Consider the following 23,705-nt stretch of genomic DNA (forward strand, 5'->3'; position numbering starts at 1 on the left):
GGGCTCGGGATCCCGAAATTCGGAAATAGTTGGTACCGGTTTCAAAATGTTCGCGATATTTTGTGAAAAATTCGGGAAATACCGGTACCATACCGGTACCGGTACCGTACCGATACCGAAAACTCTGAACTTAACACTGATTCAAAATGGGGTAGCGACGCAGCTTGTTAGTCGCTTGCCTTCTGTTTCGATGTAATCCAATAAACAATTAATACTATTATTCTTGATTATATGATTGTCTCGCAAATCATTGATTCGATAATAAGGTACCAATTCAGTACACTATTGGATAGAAACATAGTTACCTACGTCTACTCCAGCTTTATCAAGAATAATAATTTTGCGTATGATATGAAACCAGAGTGATCCTTGTACCGTACAACCTCATTAAGCGTTGACCCGCAAGAAGACTCTTCGTTCTTGTGATCTCAAAAACCCACAAGAAAAGAAAAGAATGATCAAAAGCAACCATTTTCTTTTGCTATTCGAATCCAAAAAACCAAGAGAAGAGAAATGGGAAGATGGTCCTGCTTTTGCTTTGATTTCAGATATCTTCTCATACTCGTTGCACTCGCATTCATCTACACACAGGTAGGTTTCAGTCTTTGAATACCCAATTGCAAATTGTCAATTCCCACACAATTTTAGTTTATTCATTGCATTAATAATAATAATAATAATAATAATACATGTTAGGTGAAGCTGTTTTCCACACAAACTGAGTATGCAGATACAGTTGCAGCTGCTGTAAGTATACTTTCCATTTGAGCCAGCCTGCTTTTCTATTCTTGATTAAAGTTATTCAATTGGGGGTGCACCAAACCCAATTGAACCAGAAAACCCAAAACCGAAACATAACGGGTTTTTAAAAAACTAAAAACCGAAACGTTGCTTTTTTGGTTCGGTTTTAGCCCAAAACCACACCATGCACACTTTGGGGCTTTTATGATATTGTTCTACAAGACTGTCATAGTAATTGGCTTCTTGTTTATGGGGATTAAGTGATCTAGTGAATGACTCAATCATATTCATAACAGATGGAAGCTGAAAATAATTGCAGGAATCAAATGCGGTTACTAATCCGTCAAATTGGCACTCATCAGGAAAATATTCTGGGTTTGGAAGGTACTGGATCGTATACGAACGAACAGGGAATGTCGTGTTCGTTCATTCGTTTAACTTTAATTGAAGAAATGATCGAATGTGAGCATTTAAACAAGCGGGGTTTTCTTGTTTGTGTTCGTTCGTTAAGAAAATGAGTGTGTTCATGTTCGTTTTCTTAATAGTATAAACGCACTGTTCATGAACATATAGGAACAAACTTAATTGAGCGAACACCAATGAAAATTAAATGTGAACATCAATCTGTTGTGCGTATAAAATTCATAAAACTAGACCAAGTTGTAATGAGTGATATGCTAATTTAGAGTGAATTGTAATGCGTGGTATTCTATTTTTATAAAAATAAGATTAAATTGTAGTGGGCCTAAAGAATTAAAGTGAATATATAAACGAACAGACTTAAAACAAATGTAAACTAACTAATATAAATGAACATAAACGAACGAACATAAATGAATGAATGAGACTAGTGTTCATGTTTGTTCGTTTAACTACATGTGAAAAAAAGTTTGTTCATGTTCGATTGCTTGTTAAATAAACTAACATAAGCGAACTTCCAGCCGAACGGACGTTTATTTCATTTACATGCATTGTGGTATTTTGTCTTATTTACTGATGTTTCAGAGACAATAAAACGTCAAGAAAATGAGTGTGAACAGTTGAAGGCTGTTGTTCAAGATCTTGAAAGTAAGCTCATATCATCATCATGATCATCTATTTTATAAAATTTTCATCTTGGAATAATAACAGACTTCTTTTTTATTAATCTTTAGAGAAAGGCATTAGAAGTTTGACACGGGATGCACAGGTTTGGATTAAAAAATAGATACTTTATTTTAATGTCTTGATTTTTATAATACATGAACTTCATCATTCTAGGTGCCAGTGGCAGCTGTTGTGATTATGGCTTGCAATCGTGCTGATTATCTTGAAAAAGCATTAAATCTATCTTAAAGTATGTTGTATGTAAATATCATCTTCCTTTTATTTTTTATAATCAGTTAACTAAACTTCATAAACTAACTATATCTCCATTCTTCGTGATTTTAGATATCATAGCTCTGTTGCGTTAAAGTTTCCGATGTTTGTGTCACAGGTATATCTAACAGTCTTAACACACTCTCTGTTGGAACATTAGATAAGGATATTATGTGAATATTAATATTATTATTTTCACGATGGGTCAAATGCGGATGTTAGAACAAAGGCCATGGGTTATGATCAGCTGACCTACATGCAGGTAATATTTTCAGAATTGGGCTGATATGGATTATATTTGACCTCTAATGGGTCAAATGTGTAAACGGGTCGAAAGTGGCCCAAAGTGTATTTAAATGCTTTACAACCTCTTAAGTTTCTTTATTAGAAAAAAAATATATTAGTATTTAGTAATAAATTCCGCATAATCATATCTAATATTTATAATACTAAAGAAGGGGCGAAATAGTGTGGTCCAACCCGACCCGACCCACTTTAAAAAATAACCATTTTCAGCCTGTCCATTTTCCACCTCTAGTTCAAATGTGTTGAAATCTATCTTCTTATTCTTGCAGCACTTGGATTATGCACCTGTAATTACTGAAAGGCCCGGGGAGTTAATTGCATATTACAAGATAGCCCGTGAGTAAAAATTTAATAAAACATGCTTGTATGGAATACCAATTTACCGGCATATTTTCAGATCACTACAAGTGGGCACTTGATCAGTTGTTTTACAAACATAATTTTGATAGAGTTATCATCCTTGAAGGTATGAACTTTAAAACACATCACTTTGTTTAATTTCTTGTTTCTTAAAATATGAAAACAATATGCTGATAATGGTTACTTGTTGGATGCAGATGATATGGAGATCGCTCCTGATTTTTTTGATTATTTTTAGGCTGGAGCGGATCTACTTGATAAAGATAAGTAAGTCTTCTGCATGAACTATGATTAGGCCTGCAAGCGAACCAAACGTTCAGTGAACCGTTTGGCGGGAAGTTCATTTATTTAATAATCGAACGAACATGAACCGGGCTTTTGTTTGTTCGGTTAATAAATGAATAAGAACACATCTATTGTTCGATCATTTATGTTTGTTTCTTACGTTCATTTATGTTCGTTAGTTTGAGTTCATTCGTTTATGTTTTTAATATATTCAATTTAAACTTTTAGGCCCATTACAACCTAGTCTAGTTTTAATTGTTGTATTAATCGTTTATTTACCGGGTCACGAGTATGGGTCATCAGTTCATCTTGTTTGAAGGGGTTGTAGGCTGGATCTGATCAAACTTTAAACAGTCACAAAAGCAGCTTCTACTCTTGATCAACCTGTTTGTGTGGAAAAGAGTCTAACCAACAGAGGTGCGCGAAAAACGAACGGAAAGGATCTGTCAAAGCTGGTGGCTTTGGATTTTGTTTGTTTAGCGGGTTAAAGAAAACGGTATAGGCGAGGCGGTAGCTTGTTTTCTTGATCGGTGGAATAGCACTCTTGGAACAGGTTTAATTGGAAAAAAGGGTGAAGCTGTCAAAAGGAAGAAAAAAATGGCATTGGTAACTCCTAAAGAAGGTGGCTCGATGACCTACCAATATCTGATTTTGACCCCTACAAATTATCCGGTATGGGCGGTCAAAGTGAAGTCCGTTATGGATGCACACGTGTTATGGGAGATAGACAAACCAAGGGCATTAGGTGAAGAGCCGGATGCAAGGAGGTCCCTTCTTATATCAAGCTATATCCGAGGAGATAGTATTGCAAATGGCGAGCTACACCGACCTAAAACAAGTGTGGGACGGATTGAAAAACGCGATATTTGGGAGTGGATCAGGTGAAAGTGGCTCGACTGGCAACATTGAATAAGGAGCTTTAGAGTTTGCATATGAAGGAGGTGAATCGGTCTATGATTTCGTAACAAAATTGACTGATTTAGTCTCAAAACCAAGGAGTTTGGATGTGAGCTTGAAGAAGTAAATTTGGTGAAAAGGATACTCGATTCCATGCCTAGGTCAAATCTTCAAATTGTGCCCCTAATTGAAATGCTCTTTGGCGAAACTTGTTGGAAGATTGAAGGCGTACGAGGAGAGTATAAAAGGTACCGGGAAAATAGAGGACATTCAAGGTGGTTTGTTGTTAGCTAGTCGAGAAAAACTGCACGAGTGTAAGTATTGTGGCGTTAGAAGTTCAAACCTAGATGACCTTGGACATGGCCGGGGAAGAGGTCGTGGATTCGTGAAGAGTCAAGATGGTAATGAGCGTTTCTGGGATAAAAGCCACGTGAAATGTTATAAGTGTGGTGAATTTGGTCACTAAGTGTCCAAAATTGAAAAATCAAGAAGCGAATTGAATTAAAGAGGAACATGATTTTGGGTCTCGGTTAATAGTAGCCATGTGAATGAATGGTATGAATAAACGATTAAGGAGGTAATTGTTGGGTCATACCTAATACTAGTTCTCTAGGTAGTATGAGTTAGTAGGCAGTATTTTATTTGCTATTTTCATGTTAGCACGTTGATGTTCTGTCGTTTGTTTATTGAATAAAGCTGCATTGTTCACCTTCTACATTCACTCTAATATAATTATACATCTTTCTCCCGCACTTTCATCTCGATCAAGTGCTTATGCTTTTCTAATGAAGCCTGACAACACCTGGTATCAAAGCAACTTCAAGCTGGATCAGATCTAGCTTACAACCCCTTCAAACAAACGAAGCTCTGTTACCAAGTGTTCAAGAGTCATGAAAGCAGCTTCTATACTTTGATCAAACCTGTTCCAGAGCACTATTCCACTGATCAAGAAAACAAGCTATCGCCTTTACCATTTTCTTTAACCCGTTAAAACAAACAAAATTCAAAGCTACCTGCTACGACAGATCCTTTCCGTTTGTTTTTCACGCACCTCTGTTGGTTAGACTGTTTTTCCACACGAATAGGTTGATCAACAGAAGAAGCTACTTTCATGACTCTTTAACCTTTGATCAAATCCAGCTTACAACTCCTTCAAATGAACGAAGTTCTGATACCAATTACCAAGTGTTGTTTATCATGCCTCCTTAAAAGAACAGAAGCACTTGATCGAGACCTCAAGATGTAAGTACCGGAGAAAGAAGATGTACAGAGTGAATGCGAAAGTATAAGGTGAAAAGTGTAGCTTTATTCATTAAACAAAAGAAGCTATATATAGCCATACAGAACAGCAACATGCTAACATGAAAATAGCAAATAAAATACTACCTAGAGGACCGCTATTAGTTATGACCCAACAATGACCTTAATCGTTTATTCATACCATTCATTCACATGGCTATTATTAACTTAGACCCAAATCGGGTTCCTCTTTAATTAAATTCTCTTATTGATTTTTCAATATTGGACACTTAGTGACCAAATTCACCACACTTATAACATTTCACGTGACTTTTATCCCGGAAATGCTCATTACCATCTCGACTCTTCACAGACCCACGACCTCTTTTCTGGCTACGCCCAAAGTCTTCTTGGTTTGAACTTCCAACGTCACGATGTTTACACCCGTGCGGTTTTTCATGACTAGCTAACAACAAACCACCTTGAATGTCCTCCATTTTTCCAGATCCTTTATTATGCGACTTGTATACCTTCAATCATCCAATGGCTTCGTCAAAGAGTATCGTATCTAACTCAAAACATTGTTCAATTGAGGTTACAATTTGAAGAAATGACCTAAGCATGGAATTGAGTAGCATTTTCACCAAATCCGCTTCTTCAAGCTCAACACATTGGTTTATTTCAGTGACGCTCATTCGGTTAATGAACAAACACGAGCACATGCGTTTTCTTAACAAACACTAACAAGAAAACTTCATTCGTTTAGTTCGTGTCCGTTCTTTTGCGCGGTTAAAACTGAATAAATGTACACGAACATGCTTCTTCCGTGTTCATTCGGTACGTTTACAGGTCTAATTAAGATAGCATATGCTATACTCTATATTTATGAAATCTGTTACATTTAAATAATTCTTAATTTTGCAATCCTTATTGTTAATCATGATAGGTCAATCATGGCTATCTCTTCGTGGAATGACAACGGGCAAAAACAATTTGTACACGATCCTTGTAAGTCTAACTTTTTGCTTACTTTAAACAGTAAAACACATTATTTTCCTTTTGTTAATTCTCCAAACACAAACCGCGTGCATCTAATGTATGCTTAAACGCCACATTTTACAGATGCATTATATCGGTCTGATTTTTTCCCTGGTCTTGGATGGATGCTAACTAAACCTACATGGGATGAGCTTTCTCCAAAATGGCCAAAGGCATATCCTTAAAAAGATGCAAATCATTTGTTATGTTTATTTATATTTTTATTTCAAGTGAGAATTTTCTTTGACATAATATTACTTACTGGGATGATTGGTTAAGATTGAAAGAAAATCACAAAGGGCGGCAATTTATTCGTCCAGAATTATGCAGAACATACAATTTTGGGGAGCATGTAGGTATCTTCTATTAGAATTTTTGTTTAAACATGAATTAATTTCATATTTTATGCCTGCAAAATCAGCCTAAAATTGTCAAAAATGTTGATGGAAGGTAACCAACTTTCAAGAATTTCAATTTAGGGTAATCTGACCTGGTAACTAGCAAAAAGTTAAGGCGCATCATCTTTGACCATGTTGACTTTTTTTCTTGGCACGCGCCTGAAAACCATTAACCAGAAGTAATTGTGTTAAACCAAAAAAATTTTTTGGGACTTCAATGGCTTGTTCTGGCCTAAAATAAGCTGGCTACTTTTTTGTGCATTTCCAGAAATACTTGATTAGTTTTATCTATTTTCTTTCTCCAGGGTTCTAGTTTAGGACAGTTCTTCGAACAATATCTTAAACCTATCAAACTGAACGATGTTAAGGTATCTAACAGCCTAGACTTTATTTATCTAATGTGGGTTCTTTGGTATTTTGTCATATCATTTGTTATTTATGTTTTTTTAAGGTTGATTGGAAGTCAACCAACTTGAGCTACCTAATGGAGGTACATCTTTCACAATTAAAAGTCTTTTAATTGACACTTTGAATATGACTTATGGCTTGTTTGTTTGTTTGCAGGATAAGTTTGTGAAGCATTTTGCTGACCTCTTGAAAATTGCAAAGCCTATATCTGGAAATGATCTTGTTTTAAAGACGAATGATGTAAATGGAGACGTGCGTATACATTATACCGATCAATCACATTTTGAAAACATTGCCTGCCAATTTGGCATTTTTGAAGAGTGGAAGGTATCATTTTCATTTCACCATCTTATTGCAAATAAACTATGTAATAAATAATAACTCGTGTTTTATATGTTTTTAGGATGGTGTACCAAGGACTGCGTATAAGGGCGTTGTTGTTTTCCGGCACCAACTGGTCAAGCGCGTATATCTTGTTGGACCAAATTCACTTCAACAGTTGGGAATAAAAAATTCTTGAAATAGGTAGTTTCTAAATGGTACCAGAACATCATCTAAGAACTAGGTAGACACATGTAGTTTTATTGTATAAAAGAAACTACACATATTTTCATATAGGCACAAGAGATGTCATATATAATCATCAAACATATTCTTGAATCGAGTCGGAATTAAACTCTAGGCTCTTTGGCTTTGTGGTGCTAACCTTGTAACACGTGTTGCTCAGACCTGCAACAGGTTCGAATCTAGCTTCCACTAGTTTTCTACCCTCTAAAGGCCGTCTGTCCTAGTAAAGCTGCATTTTACTTGTATCTCATTGGTTAGCTAGGTTTCGGTGGAGTCCCATTAGATTAGCTCTAATGGGATCTTAAGGTAAGCAAAATATATATCCTTGCATATTCCAACCTTTTATGATCATCTTTAATACAAAAATGGTTTCTGTGATCTATGATCTAGTGAATTGGCATTAGAGTATAACAACGTAAAATGTCTAGGGTGTAACATTAGAGTATAATGTAGCATATCTAGGGTGTAAATGAGGCTGCTTTAAGCTTTATGCTTAATATTTGCGTTCGGCTCCTTTTTATAGTATAATGTAACATATCTGTTATTTAATTCATTAATTAAATCAGGCCCAACATAGGTTTGAGTTCGGCTCGAGCTCGTTTAAGTTCGCCTCAATTCAAGCTCGTTTAAATTTGTCTTGATTTGAGCTTTTAACAAGATAGCCCATGAACAACTCCGCCTTTCAAGAACTATTGATACACAACAAACGTATGTATAACAAGAAAACCCTTGGTTAAAGATTCACTAAATACATTGGAAGTTCTAATATTATCTAAAAACTTTTTAAATTGAAAGGTTAAAAACATACATATACCTTTTTTGCATTTCCTTAAAACATGGTGATCATGAGTCTCCTTTCATCCTCAAGTAACCTCAATTGGAAGCATGTCTAGTTTGATGTGTTTGTAAACGACAAAGATGCCAATGTCGTTGTGTGAGCTTCATCGTTCACAAGCACATCAATCTTGATGTACTTCTGTAAACACAACTCAAAATATTCATTCAAGAAGATGGGGTGGAATCATGTTATAGGCTCCAACATTGTACTGTACATGTACTTGCTCCTTGTACTACACTAAACTACTGTCCTATGATCAGCCAACAAAACATGGCATCAGTTTGTTCTCATTGATAGGAATAGCATGCGTAGATATTGTTTGACTGAGTTTCAATTTAAAAATACCAAGACCTACTAGAGAGAATTATTATATTGAGTACCCATGCACGCGCACGGTTTTCGTCTAGGCTTCACCAGTGTTCAAAGATCATAACGACTTATGGTGCGCAACATGTAGAATTATAAACGAATTTTATAAAGAGACAATTTCTTATATTTATTTATTTTTCAAAATTCTTCAATTCATCCCATCAACATCAAGTGGTCGTAACTCGTAACTCGTAAATTCAAGATTGGGTCGATTGTGATGAACCGATGATGATTGAGTGATTGAGATCATAATGGGCCTTGGAAGGTTCCTAGAGACTTGGCCCAAATCCCATTAGCTCTTTTTATCCCAGATCAAAATGCTTGTCCCTTTTATGAGCGGGTTGAGGAGAACGCGAGTCATGTGTTTCCTTCTCGGCAACTATGTAAAACTGGTTCGCTTCTTGGAGTGGTCTCATGTATTCATCCCCTCCAAACATGATTGTTCTGAGCGGTGACTAGGTAAACTTCAAATGGTTCAAGCTGACCCGAGTTTTGGTTTACACGATGACCTGGTGGATTTAGAGGGCCAGAAATACTCTGCGATCAGATATTTGTTCTCCCTCCACCAACCCATTTGATTAAAAAAAACCGTTATTATTGATGAATTAGTGTAATATTCATTCGCAGGAAAACATTTAATGATCCCAAAGAAACGACAAAGTTTAATTAATTTATAAATATTACAGGGACCCACAAATGTGAGAAAATCATAACAATAACAATCATCATCATGGTACTCAATTTAAGCAGATTCCCACGTGCTTCATCCACACATCTGTCACAAACAATCTTCAAATACATGTTCAAACTCCCTACAAAATATCCCATTCCGTTGAGAAATTATCACCCATTTTCATCCAATATTAATCAACATGGTGTCTGATACCCAAAACGACGTCACTTCATCCTCCAACATCACCCGGCCGCTTCCTAGAGAAGACTCCCCTCTCCTCGGATGCGTTATCGTCGACACCGAAAACATTCGCCAACGTCTTCATCGCCATCGTTGGCGCGGGCGTCCTCGGCCTCCCCTACACCTTCATGCGCACCGGATGGATCACTGGGGTCCTCATGATCTTCGCTGTCGCCGGCCTTGTATACCGCGGCATGATGTTGCTGGTCCAAACCCGACGAAAACTCGTATCCCACATGAATTACTCCAAAATTAATTCTTTTGGTGATCTCGGGTTCGTTGTTTGCGGCCCCGTCGGTTGTTTCGCCGTGGATGTCATGATCATAGCATCCCAGGCTGGGTTTTGTGTTGGATATTTGATATTCATTGGTAACACATTAGCCAATCTGCTGAATTCTAGCGGTGATTATATTCTGGGGATGCACGTCAAAACATTTTACATATGGAGTTGTTTTCCATTCCAGTTATGCTTAAATGCAATTCCAACATTGACCCTTTTAGCCCCTTTGAGTATTTTCGCAGATGTCGTCGATATCTGCGCGATGGGCGTTGTAATGGTCCAAGACCTCGTCGGTTTCACAAAAGCGACGACGATACATGTTAGGGCATTCGGGTCGTTTCCCATGTTTTGTTATGGGCTTGGGGTGGCTTTGTTTTCGTTCGAAGGAATTGGAATGGCGTTGCCGTTGGAATCCGAAGCCCGCGACAAGAAACGGTTCGGGTCGGTTTTGGGGTGGGCTATGTTTTTCATTGCAGGTATGTATGGGTTGTTCGGAGTATTGGGCTACTTTGGTTTTGGTGAAGATACAAGGGATATTATTACTGAGAATATGGGTCATGATGTTCTTAGTTCTTTAGTGCAATTTGGGCTTTGTGTGAATCTTTTCTTTACATTCCCTTTAATGATGCATCCGGTTTATGAAGTTATGGAGAGAAGATATTGGGATGGGATGCATTGTTTGTGGATGAGATGGGTAGTGGTTATGGCGGTGAGTTTGGTGGCTCTTTTCGTGCCGAATTTTGCGGATTTTTTATCTGCTTGTCGGGAGTAGTACTTGTTGCATACTCGGGTTGGTGTTACCGGCTTTGTTTCATTATATTGTGTTCAAGAATGAGTTGAAGAGTGAAGAACTCATGTGGGATTTGGGGATGATTATTTTGGGTGTGATTCTTAGTGTATTGGGAACTTGGTTTTCTTTGATGGAAATATTGTTTTGAGTCATCAAGTGTGCCAATCATCACATATATCAAAGTGTTAAATGGTTGTGAAAGAAGAGAGGTTTCGGTCACACAATGAGGATGGATTGTTTGTTTTGGCCCTTATGGCAATGAGTGGTGTTCAACATTAGTGTTAATCCATTTCTTGTAGGTGCAAGTGTTGTGGTGAGAGTTCAACCTACTTTTGAGTGGGAAAAATAATATAAAAGGATTAAAGTTGCAGTTTGTTTTCATGTTTGAGCTGGTGTGTTGAATGTTGGTGTAAGGCTAAGGGTAATGGGGCTTGGTTGAGCCCCAAGTGAACCAACATCTTCATGACACGTGGCGCTGACTAGGCATGCCAACCAACTCCCTAGACCAAGCCTCAAAGGGTGTAATGGTCCAGGTGAGCCAGGGCTTGGTTGAGTTTTTTTTTAATACTATATCCTAAATAAATATTCATAATACTAAGTTAAAACATTTCATTAAAACATAAATAAAAAGGAAAATAAAAAAAATAATTTAAAATGCAACAACCTCTAAAAAAATACATAAAAATAGAGTTTTTAGTTTTTTTTTCGTTAATTCCTTCCGAATACGATCTTTTTCTTCCTCCATTATCGCTTGGTCGGATGGCGGTAGGTGGCTAAAGTCCTTGGCTAGAAATTCCAGACTCCTCATCCGGTTTCTATTATGTTTAGCTTGACCAATCGACTCGAGACCAATTGACATTCTAGCAATCTCTTTTCCGAAGTCGTGATCGGCGATTCTTTTCCCACGTTCCCTACCCGGGGGGCGGCTAGAGCCTTGCTCTTTCAAATCGCCCTCGGACAAGTTTAGGTCGAAGTTAATTTGAGTCTCCGAGCCGCTAGAAGAGACGTAGGAGCCGGACTCGCTAGTTTTCGTACGTTTAGCCGATTCTTTTCCGACATCCGCATCTAGAGTAACTAACATAATCCATTTCGAGCACTTCTTGAGCACGTCCCACAAGTAGCGCTCGTCAAACGTCTTCACCATCCCGTACTTCCCTAACACCTCCGCTTTCCACTCGTCGCAAGTGAATTGAAAAACTTGAAGATCATCGGACCCACTCTGTCGCATTCGGTTTGCATTTCGGTTATGTAGGTTGGTAAATAATCCTACAAACTTACGAATATCGGTCCACTGACCCGATATCATATTATCGGTTCAGTCCCTACTCCCCACTTACTCATAAAACAATTCCCGAACTTTGCTCCAAAATACTCGACGTTTATGAAAGTCGGCTATAAAAAAAATAACAAAACTTTAGTAAATTGCAAACAAAAATTAAAAATTTAAATTAAAAAAAAAATGCACCAAAAAATAATTACCCTCGTTTCGATCTTGAGATATCTCAATCCAAGCTCTAGCCAACGCTAATTTTTCATCCTTTTTCCAAGGAGTAGACTTTCGCTTCGTCACAGCCGGTGTCGATGAACCGCCCGCTTCTCCGGTTTTATTCGTTTTCTTACCTTTGTGAGAGCGTTTTGTGGGTTTATCCGGTACCGGTTGTGTCTCCGGAACGGAAAACTCGGGTTGTGTATCCGAGTTGAAAAAAGTCGCGTTTTGAGATGCCATTAGATCTTGAAAGGCCTCGTCAGACATGTAGTCCAACCCCTGCATCTGAAATTGAGCGTTGTAGTTGAAATTTTCCGAACCCGACATGATTTTTTAACAAACTTTGGAAAATCAAATGAGAAGTATTAATAGAAATATTGAGAGAAAGAGAACGAGATAGGTGATTTAAAAAAAATGAATTGTTATATTTATAATAAGTTTGAATTATTTTTCTTATTTTAATACCCCAACGGCTCTCCCCAACGGTCACCCCACGCGGACTGCCCCGCCCCCCCCATCCGCGCCAATGTGGTAGTGTTGTTTGCGAGCCAGGTGGCCGCGCCCCCCATCCGCGCCCCATTACCCTTAGCCTAAAAGCCAAAGGAATGAAAAGTTTGATAGTGTTTTATTTTGTCCTTTATTCAATTAAGTATCGTTATATGCTTTTGTTACACTCCGTTTCGTAGGATTATCAGTCGATTGAAATTCATTAATCAATTTTTTTAACGGCAGATTTCATTTAATAAAGAAAAAAATCTAGACTAGCAAGAGGCTAGACTAGACACAATATTACATTCGATTACAATTCACCAAATTACAATTAAATCAAAACGAAAACGTGCACCAACTTTCCCAATTCATTTCTACTAGTTTTCCCTATTCCTCACCCAAAGAAAACTATGTCGTTTGATATCTCCCTTGATTCAATTAACCGAAACTCATTTCTTATAAAAAGGTGTCTCGTTTCTAGCCTTCCAAATACACCAACATACCGTAGGATTATCGATTGAAGCGCATTTTGTTTCATCTTAACAATGGAGATGAATCTTTAGGAAGTCTCGGATTTCAAAAGCATATACAGACCCCGGTTTATGCCACATCAGCTACTAATGAATTGTGATATTGTGGTTGTCACATAGCAAGACGTTAGTACAAGAACCGGTGATTCCCTTTCGCCTTCACACAATGGGCATTATTTTATTTGATTCACACATTCCTTCTGAAGAGTGCCTACGATGTCATGATTCTTGCCATTTTGTCCACCATCCAAAAAGGTCAATCTTCAATAAGACCGACCTATTCCAGTTCATTACAAAACAAAAAAAAAATGTTAGAACTAGATTGTGTAACTCGTATCATACCTTATCAAAGGATTCCTTAAATACATCTCTCTTGCATCTTTTAATTATCAACATCCTATATATTTATTTTTCATAATCAAGTTATTTTATTATAATAAATATTTTGTTTTCAAAATAAATTTAACCATTATAAGTTTATATGAATTCATAAATTTCATTAAATTATTAAACTCTGTTAAAATTCTTTATTTTTATTAAATTCTTAAACTTTGCTCAAATTCTTAAATTTTAAAAATATATATAAAACTTTTACAAACTATTAAAGGATATAGCTTTCTCCAAGGACAGCGAAATGAATCTAGGACTTTAGGCCCCACCTCCTAAGGTTTCTAATTTCAAAAACAAAACTAATAATTATATATTTGTAGTTTGGGATTTAAAGTAACGTGTGTGATTTTAGCGGTGTTTAAACTGAATTAGGTTTAGAAGGTGTGAGGAAATACGTTACTTATGTGTTTGTAAAAAATGATAACAACAACTTGATTTATTTGGAGTGAAAGCAAGATAACTATTTTACAATAATTTTTAGACATCGTTTTAGGCCACCAAAAAGATTGAACCGACCCTGTTAAAGGGTGTAGCTACACGTACCCCAAACCCCATGTAAGAGGGATACTATATTTTTTTATTTTGGTGGGGGGGGGGGGTCGTTATCTTACTTACTAATCCATGAAAAATGGCTATAGACGGATCCACGATATATAGTGTCTTTCGGGTGCCACGGTGGCGTATGTGACCATCATTCTAACTCCATTACGAGTGCTCTAGCATTATATTATTAGGTGCTATGAGTTTGATTTTGATGGTCTTCAATATTTATATGGCAGAGCCAAGGATTTTTTCCTATAGTGTTAGTATTTTTCAGTGTTTTGATATATAACTATCTGACGACAAACTTTTCAGAGTTGTTAGGTGGGATCATAGAGGTAAGGTAGTAAAGCCACACGCGGATCCTTAATTCGACCCGCGGATCGTCAATAAACATCCACGAAAGGAACATTTGGACCAGGACACTTGCAGTCATAAAAAAGACCAGCATAGTCACCCGCGGTCCATAAGACGAACATTGCGAACCTCTATCGTAACCCGCGGATTACCAATGAGCGTCCGCGGGAGAAGCCCGCTAGTAACACAAGGGACTCATCACACGCATGATCCCCCACGTTATATGGAAGAGCAGTTGTAACAAACTATTTCTAGAAGATTCCCCCAATACCCCCCTGATAGCGACATAGACCAATAGAAAGATGACACATGGACACGTAATGACCATCCCACGATGTGCACAGATAATGGCGGTCCCATAAACGGATTCAGGCTGTCACATCCAATAAAGGCTCGACACGTGTCCATTCAGGTAGAGGAGGAATATTACGATAGTGACAACTCCACAAATCACCTTCGGCTACAAATACCAAGTTCATCCACTTCAGGTATTCATTCACTCTCACAAGCCTTACGCAATTTATTGGTATTCGTACTTATTCCGATCAGTATAATACTTATTCTCATGCCGGAGGGTGGTTACGGGAATACCCCCCATCGTGTCCTTCCCGTAACGAGACTCACGGTGTTCTGTTTTGTAGGCATATAGCTTGGATCTGACTTCGTTGTTATTCAGTAGACTCACATCTAGGGTAAATGGAAGTTCGGACTATCCAGTTCGGACTGGTGTTTCTTCATTGGCGCCATCCGGTTTTTGCTAGAAATACGGTTATTTGAACGATTTGTTGGAAGTTTTCGTGATTTAAAAAATGAGTTAGAGCCAACAACCACCTGCAGCCACTCCGGCTAGAGTCCAACGTTCTGAAGTCCTGGATGTGTCCGTTCTCGAAGGACAAACGCCGGTAGCACCTCGTCGGAACAACTTAACTCCGGTCCTGGAAGACAGGGCAGGAGAGTTCCCGAGGTACAAAGATTTGGCACCTCGTCGGAACAACCGAACTCTGGTTGTGGAAGACAGGGCCGGAGAGTTTCCGAGGTATGAAGACGTCGAGCCTCGGCGTACCACTCGTACCCCGGTTCTGGAAGACAGAACCGGAGATTTTCCCATACTCGACGGTGACGAAACAAGAGTTCGTCACCAATCCCGATCTGGAAAAACTACTCTTACTCCTGACGAGTGGCACCAGCAGGAACAACTAAGGTTAAAAGAGGAGTATGAATGACGAGTGAGAACCAACCAGTTGCAAGCCAGAACCCTGACATATGACTCACCGTCTCCATTGCCACCGTCAGCGTTTCGACGTCCTCAAGATCTAGATAATGTGTCTTAGTCAGTTGGCCGTTCACTTACAAAAAGCCGCGGAAAAAGCTTTCAGACTCAGTGGGCCCCCTCCCGCAGAACCCTGCATGATAACAGCCACGCTTCCCGAAGACAGAGAGATGTCACTTATCAAGAAGACGGCTATGCAAGTGAGGACAGTCGGGAATATGGTAGGGAAGACACCAAATAGTCCGCGACAGTTGGGGAAGCACACTGAATACTACAGTGATGCAGAGGAAGATTTTACCAAGCCTTACCGACCCGCCGCGTTCGCCGAAAAATCAAATTTTATTCCACGGATAGCCACTGCTTCTTTCCCAACAAACATCACAATTCCAAGCAACTTGGGAAAGTATAATGTGATGACGGACCCAAGTGATCATCTGCTAAACTTCACAGCAGTTGGGGGGGGGGGTAAGTGGCTAGACGCTGCCCTATTGGTGTTACATGTTCGCATTGTCATTAACAGGAGCAACAAAGGAATGGTTCGAAAAAATTCCCGACGGCCAAATCAAGAGTTGTGACGATTTGGTGGCTAGGTTTTCATAACACTTCAGCCAGCAACGCAAACATACGTGCGACCCCTTAGAAATTTTGAGCGTTGTCCACCGAGATAACGAGTCACCAGAAAATTTTATCACCATATTCAATAATGAAAGCTTGAATATTGGTGGAATCAGCGAAGATATGCTGAGGGGGCATTCAGGGTGAATGCAAAGAGTCCAGAAATGGTCCGCTGCTTGACTGGAAGAGATGGTATGCCTTAGACGTGGGACAGGATCATGTCCGCAGCCAAGGTATTTGCAGCCACAGAGAAACTATTGGGGTGAGAGAAATCAAAGCAAAGTACGAACACTGAGCCCAGGAACACCTAACCAAGAAAGAGGAGAAGGGTTCGATATGGTCCAGAATTCAGGCCTCAGAAAGCTCTTCTAAACAATTCGATGCCAGATCACTGATCAGGCAAAAACCGAAAGACAGAAAGGCGGGTAAGTTTGATCAACGACACTAGACTCCCCTGAAGAAAACTCCGTCAGAAATCCTGACGACGGAAAACATCGAGTTCAGGAAGCCCCAGCCGCTGACCAGGTGGGTAAACCTGAACCCGAACAAGCACTGCATGTTTCATGAAGACATCGAACATGACACGAACGAATGCGTAAGCCTGAGAAATGAGACTAAATCCGCCATCAAATCCAGAAAGCTTGAGCACTTGCTTAAGAACGTGCAGCAAGGCCCACGGAAGAACACAATGCTCGCAGACAAAGGTCTCCCAAAGAAACAGATCAAGGATCTGAACATTCATATGATTCAGGGTGGACCCACCCGGAGACAAAAGCGGATGGAGACGGATGAGGATTGATGGACAAGAGAACCAGTGGTTTTTCCGAGAGTGAAGGGAGGCCCATGCATGAAGCAGCCTTTGATTATCACAGCGTTGTTTGGACACTATCGGTCCCAGTATGTTTTCTTTGATACCAGGAGTACATCTGATATAATGTACGAGCAATGCTTCGAGTAGCTGGAAGACGAAGATAAAGCAAGATTAAAGCCTGTCCACGCCCTAGTTTCCAAGTTCGTGTATGAAGTTATGCATCCGAAAGCGGTCATAACATTTCCAGTGACGCTCAGTGATGGAATTCATACAAGGACTGAGGATGTTGAGTTCCTCGTCCTACTCGCGAGATCTAAACATGACACAATCCTAGGGTGAGAGGCAATTGGTGACTTTAATGCCAATCCCTCAACGGCACATGGCACTGTCGGGGTATGATGGTTGGGTAAAAGTTAGTTTATTTTATATATTAATTAGTTAGTTTTAGTTAAATAATCGAGTGAACATTGGTACTTCAAGTGTGTTTATGTGTTTTCAGGAACTTGGAAGCTATGGAGCTTAATGAGGATATTTACGGGCTTGGAACGAAGATCTAGAAGTAAGAGATTGGAAGTGCACGCATCACGAGGCAGTCAAGAAAAGAAAATAATAAAATCTGAAAAATTGCATCTTCGCGATACGCAAAGATGCAGGGGGAACAACTTCACGATGCGCAAAGTTGCAAGATTCTGGCCGCGACTATTTTTGTAACACCGTGAAAATACCCCATCTAGTTTTGGGCCAAAAAAAATTAAATTTTAGAAGTTAAAGGGCTAAAAATGCCAAATCTGGAAGTAGAATAACTGAAAATGGAATTTCTGAAACTTATGCATCTTCGCGTATCGCGAAGATGCAAAGTAGAACATCTTCGTGTATCGCGAAGTTGCTGGCACATATTTCAATGTTATCCAGTGACGTGGTGACACGTGGCAGCACGGGATTGACATACAAGATTGCGGCGCCGTACATGCATCTTCGCGTATCGCGAACCGCCATAAGCTGCATCTTCGCTTATCGCGAAGATGCACAATTTCGGCTATAAATAGGGCAGCTATGAGTTCAATCGTTTTCATCCCATTTTCACACTTATTTCACACACATAACATAGGGAATCATGCCAAGAGAGTTCCGGGTTTCCGAGGGCTGTTCTCGTGAAGAAAAGGGGTATTGTTACGCTGTTAAACGAGCTGCTGATCATGTAAATGAAGCACAAGCCGAAGTGCTGCTATTTTCTTAGGTTTCACTCCGATTAGTCGATTAAGGTAGGATTAAGGTTAAGTTACTTTACTATATAGTTATTAGAACCTATTTATGAGTATAGTCGTTAAACTGTAAATGTTTTCCAAATAATGTTTTACAAAGTAAAGACGTTGCTTCCACGTGAAGTAATGTCATCAAAACTATATTTTGACGGGCACGTAGTAATTGGAAGGGGGGTATCATTAGTAGACTCTTCTTGCCTAAGGAAAGCAATCCGTATACATCCCAATCAACCGCGGGTCCCGTTTGTTTACCAAGAGAAGTTTGCCAACGTGATATCCTATATTAGGCCAAAGCGTGCTATTCCAAACGTCATATATAAATCCAAAGTATTTTCATAAAATGACTATAAATATACTAAGGTTAGGTCAGACCTGAGAGTCTATTGATCAAACCACAAGTCTGCTAAACTGAATCAGACTTCAAGTTTGCTGATCAGACCTCGAGTCTGCTGAACTGAAACAGACTTAAAGCCTATTGAATATTACCAACTCGGTACTTATGCGAACCTATTATGATATATAGGTTAATAGCATACGGAAGCCAAGAAGTTTGATATTTCCAACTGATAATATAAGGTGAACACGTTAACCTTTTACTGTATGAACTGATTTTACTCTTGTAATTGACTGGTTGTTTATTACAAAGAGTTTGATAAATGTTTGCATGAGATATAATCTCTAAAATCGTTATAATACAAAATAGATAATAAAAAGCAACTCAGACCGAATCACATGTGTCTGGATCCAAACATAACTGATAATTGGCATACAAAACCAAGTCAGTCATAACCAGTTCTCTAACATGGTTACATAGCCTAGGGGAAGGTTGTCTCCGAACAGGGGCTACGTACTCGGGGAACCTTTGAATTGTATGTGTAGGGCAGTGGTACAAATCCCGAGAATGACAAGCATTCCTGCTGAGTTTGTGAAACTGAAAACTATATTTGTATTTAACGACTGTTATAAATGTTTTATCAAGTCAATGTTTCACCAGCACATAGCTGACATGTTTTTCCCACCTTTGCAGGTAATTAGATGGTAATAGATGGTATACAAGGATTGGAGTCATAGAAGATCGCTCAAGATGGCTCATTTTGAATACATGTAAATCCTTCTATTATTAATATTACTGTTTTGTAAAACTGAAACTCGGGTGTTTAATTCCCGAGTAATATTTATAATGTAAAGTAATATTTTAATATTTAAAGACTTCCGCTAAAATGAACCCGCTACTCTGATATATTTACAAAACAGATACCAACTATTGGTCACACTTCTACACCCTGGATCGGGGTGTGACCGGTTGGTATCAGAGCCATCGGTTTCAGTGAATTAGGTATTAATATAAATTAGTACCTAAGGTTTAACCATGTATGTAATCAGTAGGGATAAGTTATGATTGGTAGTCTACCTATCACTAAGTTTATATATATGAAGATGTCGTATACAAATTACTACGGACAAAAACGTTGGGTTGCATGGATGTCAATCCTGCCCCCGATGCTGAGCCGTCTGATAGATGTAGCACAATTTTGGTCCTAAGTGGCAAAATATATCGGTGAACCCAAATGAACCTGTGTACACAAACCCAGCTGATCTGAATAACTTTAATAACCCGATGAATCCAAATCCGATGAATCAGATGAACCGAAATCCTATTGATCAAATTGATCCTTACCTGGCTTACGGAAGCCAACCAGTATATGCTCCGAGAAGCCCCGAAATGCCAATTGAAATATCAAGTGATACTTCAGAAAGTGTTCCACTAACGGGTGCCCCAAACTACTATCCATATGATATGGAAGTCCAGAGTAGAGTTAAACAGGAAACAAGTACTGAATCTTCTAGCTGGATGAATTGTCATTCCAACCAGAGTTTGTGGCATTTTGGATCACCGCCACCAGGTGCCCAAATTCTAGCAAGGCCAACCCAGGGATCCATTCACTATTCTGATATTCCTGGTTTCCCACCATACCAAGGTCATATACCGACTGACGCTGAGCAAGCAAATGTGATATCGGAGGAGGCCCGTCTCATCGAGGAGTTTTATACAACCAACCTTCCCAATGAGGAAATGCAAGCTTATGTAGCAATTCCTCACCTGTATCCAAGGGAAACCGCCTATCTTTTCCCTTTTGCATCTGCAACCATAGGATATCCCAACCCTCCTAACTCAGTAATGGACAAACTAAGAAACAAGAGGGTTAAAAAGAAAATGATAAGCAACAAGATCATCAAGAAATGCGACAAAATGAAGAGCCTAGTTAAGAAATGGGCCAAGGATTAGGATTATATAAATGTTGTTGCTTAAACATGTTGTATTTTTCTATCCTTCTGTACTGTTATGAATAAAAATCTGTGTTTTGTGTTTTAAATTCATGTATTAATGTGATTCACAGAATGTCTGAACAACAAGAAACCCGAGTAAGTCGAGGGAGTCAAGCTAACAAAGCGAAGACCCCTGAAAATAATAATAATAATTTAATTCCGGAAGAAGATATTGGAGGCATTTGTGATATGATAAAAGAAACGGTTTCCCCGTTAATCAAGGAAGCTGTAACTCCATTGATAAAGATGGTGCAAGACCAAACGGCTAATTCAAAAAGTATGGCCAAATCAAAATCAGTAAAAACGCAGCCAAGCCATAGTGTATCGGTACATTCAAAAAGAAAAGAGATTGAAAAGACAAAAGATGATAAGGAAAGGAAATAGGAAGGCTATGAAAGTTCTACTGCTGAACATGTCCCAAGCAAGATAAAAAGAGTAAAAGTTAGCACGGGATGTACGTTCAAAGATTTTCAAGTGTATAAGCCAAAGGAATTCTATGGGGATAAAGGAGCAATAACTACTCTCAGATGGATTGAGGAGATGGAATCCATAGTGATTATAAGTAAATGCACCGAGGAGGAAGTATCCAGTACTCTTCTCAGATATTCAAAGGAGAGGCGCTGGAGTGGTGGAATACGTTAATTGAGATCAAGGGAAGGAGTAACATGTATAACTTGGAATGGAAGACTATTAAGGAATTAATCAAGCAAAGGTTTTGTCCCATTCACGAAGTTGATCAAATTCAAACCAAGCTTTGGAATCACAAGGTCATTGGTACAAATATCAAGGAATACAACACTAAATTCCTTGAGTATTGTCGGCTTGTACCGCATTTAGTCACGCCCGAACATAACAATGTGACGCGGTATATTTATGGGTTACCAAAAGAGATTCGTGATCATGTAAGATCACACATGCCTGCTACCATCGAGTCCGCTATTGAATTAGCATGGTATTTAATGGAAAGCATGATCAGAAACAAGGATGAAGAAAAGAAGGGTGTAGTAGAGAAAAAGAGATAGAATGATGAGAAGAGAAGGTTTGAAAAGGGAAAGGAAAGGTCGAATGTGTTTAATCGGCCGATGTGTAAAAATTGTGGTAAGAAGCATGAGGGCAGATGTTTGAAGCCTACACCTAAGACTGATGTACGCAAGTTTGATCCGTTCTCGACTTGCAATTTCTGTAAGAGGCCAGGACACAAGGAGGAAGATTGTAGGAAAAATTTGATTGTTTGTTTCGAGTGTGGTGAAAAGAGTCACTTCAGTGCGGAATGCACGAAAAAGAAACAGGTAGCTGCAGGCGCCAGTGGTAGTGGTGCCAGGAATGAGGGGAGAAAGGGGAATGCCCGCGCTTTTATGCTTAACACTCAAAAGGCGGGAGAATTACCAGACGTGATTACTGGTACGTTCCTTATCAATAACATTTATGCTAGAGTATTGTTTGATTCAGGAGCTAACCAAGTTTTATAGATTATAAATTCTGTAATCTATTAAATAAACCTCTAGCTAAGTTAAATAATCAATATAAAGTAGAAACGGCTAATGGATCCTTAATCAAAATATCTGAAGTATTAAGTAGTTATATTTCTTTAGTCGGGCATGATATGCCAGTTCAACTGTTACCTATGGAGTTAGCTGACTTTGATGTTTCTTAGGAACGGATTGGTTAGCTGCCAACCAAGTCCGAATATTGTGTAATGAAAAGTCTATTGAAATTTTAACTCAAAAATAGGAAAATTATTCGAATAGCTGGCGATAAAGATTCTGGTAGGATTGGAATTATTTCAAAAATAAAAGCAAGTCACTGTTTGGGTAAAGGTTGCTTAGCTTTTGTGGCTTATGTAACTAAGGAACCCTAAGTTACTTTACTATATAGTTATTAGAACCTAGTTATGAGTATAGTCGTTAAACTGTAAATGTTTTCCAAATAATGTTTTACAAAGTAAAGACGTTGCTTCCACGTGAAGTAATGTTATCAAAACCATATTTTGACGGGCACGTAGTAACTGGAAGGGGGGTATTATTAGTAGACTCTTCTTGCCTAAGAAAAGCAATCCGTATACATCCCAATCAACCGCGGGACCTGTTTGCTTACATGGAGAAGTTTGCCAACGTGATATCCTTGATTAGGCCAAAGCGTGCTATTCCAAACGTCATATATAAATCCAAAGTATTTTCATAAAACGACTATAACTATATTAAGGTTAGGTCAGACCTGAGAGTCTGCTGATCAGATCATGAGTCTACTGAACTGAATCAGACTTCAAGTCTGCTGATCAGACCTTGAGTCTGCTGAACTGAAACAGACTTAAAGCCTGCTGAATATTACCAACTAGGTACTTATGCGAACCTATTATGATATATAGGTTAATAGCATACGGAAGCCAAGAAGTTTGATATTTCCAACTGATAATATAAGGTGAACACGTTAACCTTTTACTGTATGAACTGATTTTACTCTTGTAATAGACTGGTTGTTTATTACAAAGAGTTTGATAAATGTTTGCATGAGATATAATCTCTAAAATCGTTATAATAGAAAATAGATAATAAAAAGCAACTCAGACCGAATCACATGTGTCTGGATCCAAACATAGCTGATAATTGGCATACAAAACCAAGTCAGTCATAACCAGTTCTCTAACATGGTTACATAGCCTAGGGGATGGTTGTCTCCGAACAGGGGCTATGTACTCGGGGAACCTTTGAATTGTGTGTGTACGGTAGTGGGACAAATCCCGGGAGTGATAGGCATTCCTGCTGAGTTTGTGAAACTGAAAACTATATTTGTATTTAAGGACTGTTATAAATGTTTTATCGAGTCAATATTTCACCAACAC

At 38.7% G+C, this 23,705-nt stretch overlaps 2 pseudogenes across 1 annotated transcript; both read left to right on the forward strand.

The window, feature by feature from the left end:
- Positions 1–512: 512 nt before the first annotated feature.
- On the forward strand, positions 513–7,560 carry LOC143594883 (alpha-1,3-mannosyl-glycoprotein 2-beta-N-acetylglucosaminyltransferase-like; annotated as a pseudogene). Its single transcript, XR_013146424.1, has 18 exons — positions 513–591; positions 697–747; positions 1,038–1,125; positions 1,747–1,809; positions 1,896–1,930; positions 2,002–2,077; positions 2,173–2,218; positions 2,300–2,362; positions 2,676–2,742; positions 2,804–2,872; positions 2,964–3,033; positions 6,134–6,195; positions 6,310–6,400; positions 6,484–6,577; positions 6,929–6,991; positions 7,075–7,113; positions 7,188–7,358; positions 7,435–7,560. The product of XR_013146424.1 is annotated as an alpha-1,3-mannosyl-glycoprotein 2-beta-N-acetylglucosaminyltransferase-like (transcript).
- Positions 7,561–9,677: 2,117 nt separating this feature from the next.
- LOC143594884 (amino acid transporter AVT3B pseudogene) lies at positions 9,678–10,936 on the forward strand (annotated as a pseudogene).
- Positions 10,937–23,705: the final 12,769 nt, after the last annotated feature.

This window comes from Bidens hawaiensis, unplaced genomic scaffold (assembly GCF_021521415.1).
Source record: "Bidens hawaiensis isolate Kalapana, Puna unplaced genomic scaffold, B.hawaiensis_p1.1 tig00044284_1, whole genome shotgun sequence".
In the NCBI taxonomy this organism is placed as follows: domain Eukaryota; kingdom Viridiplantae; phylum Streptophyta; class Magnoliopsida; order Asterales; family Asteraceae; genus Bidens; species Bidens hawaiensis.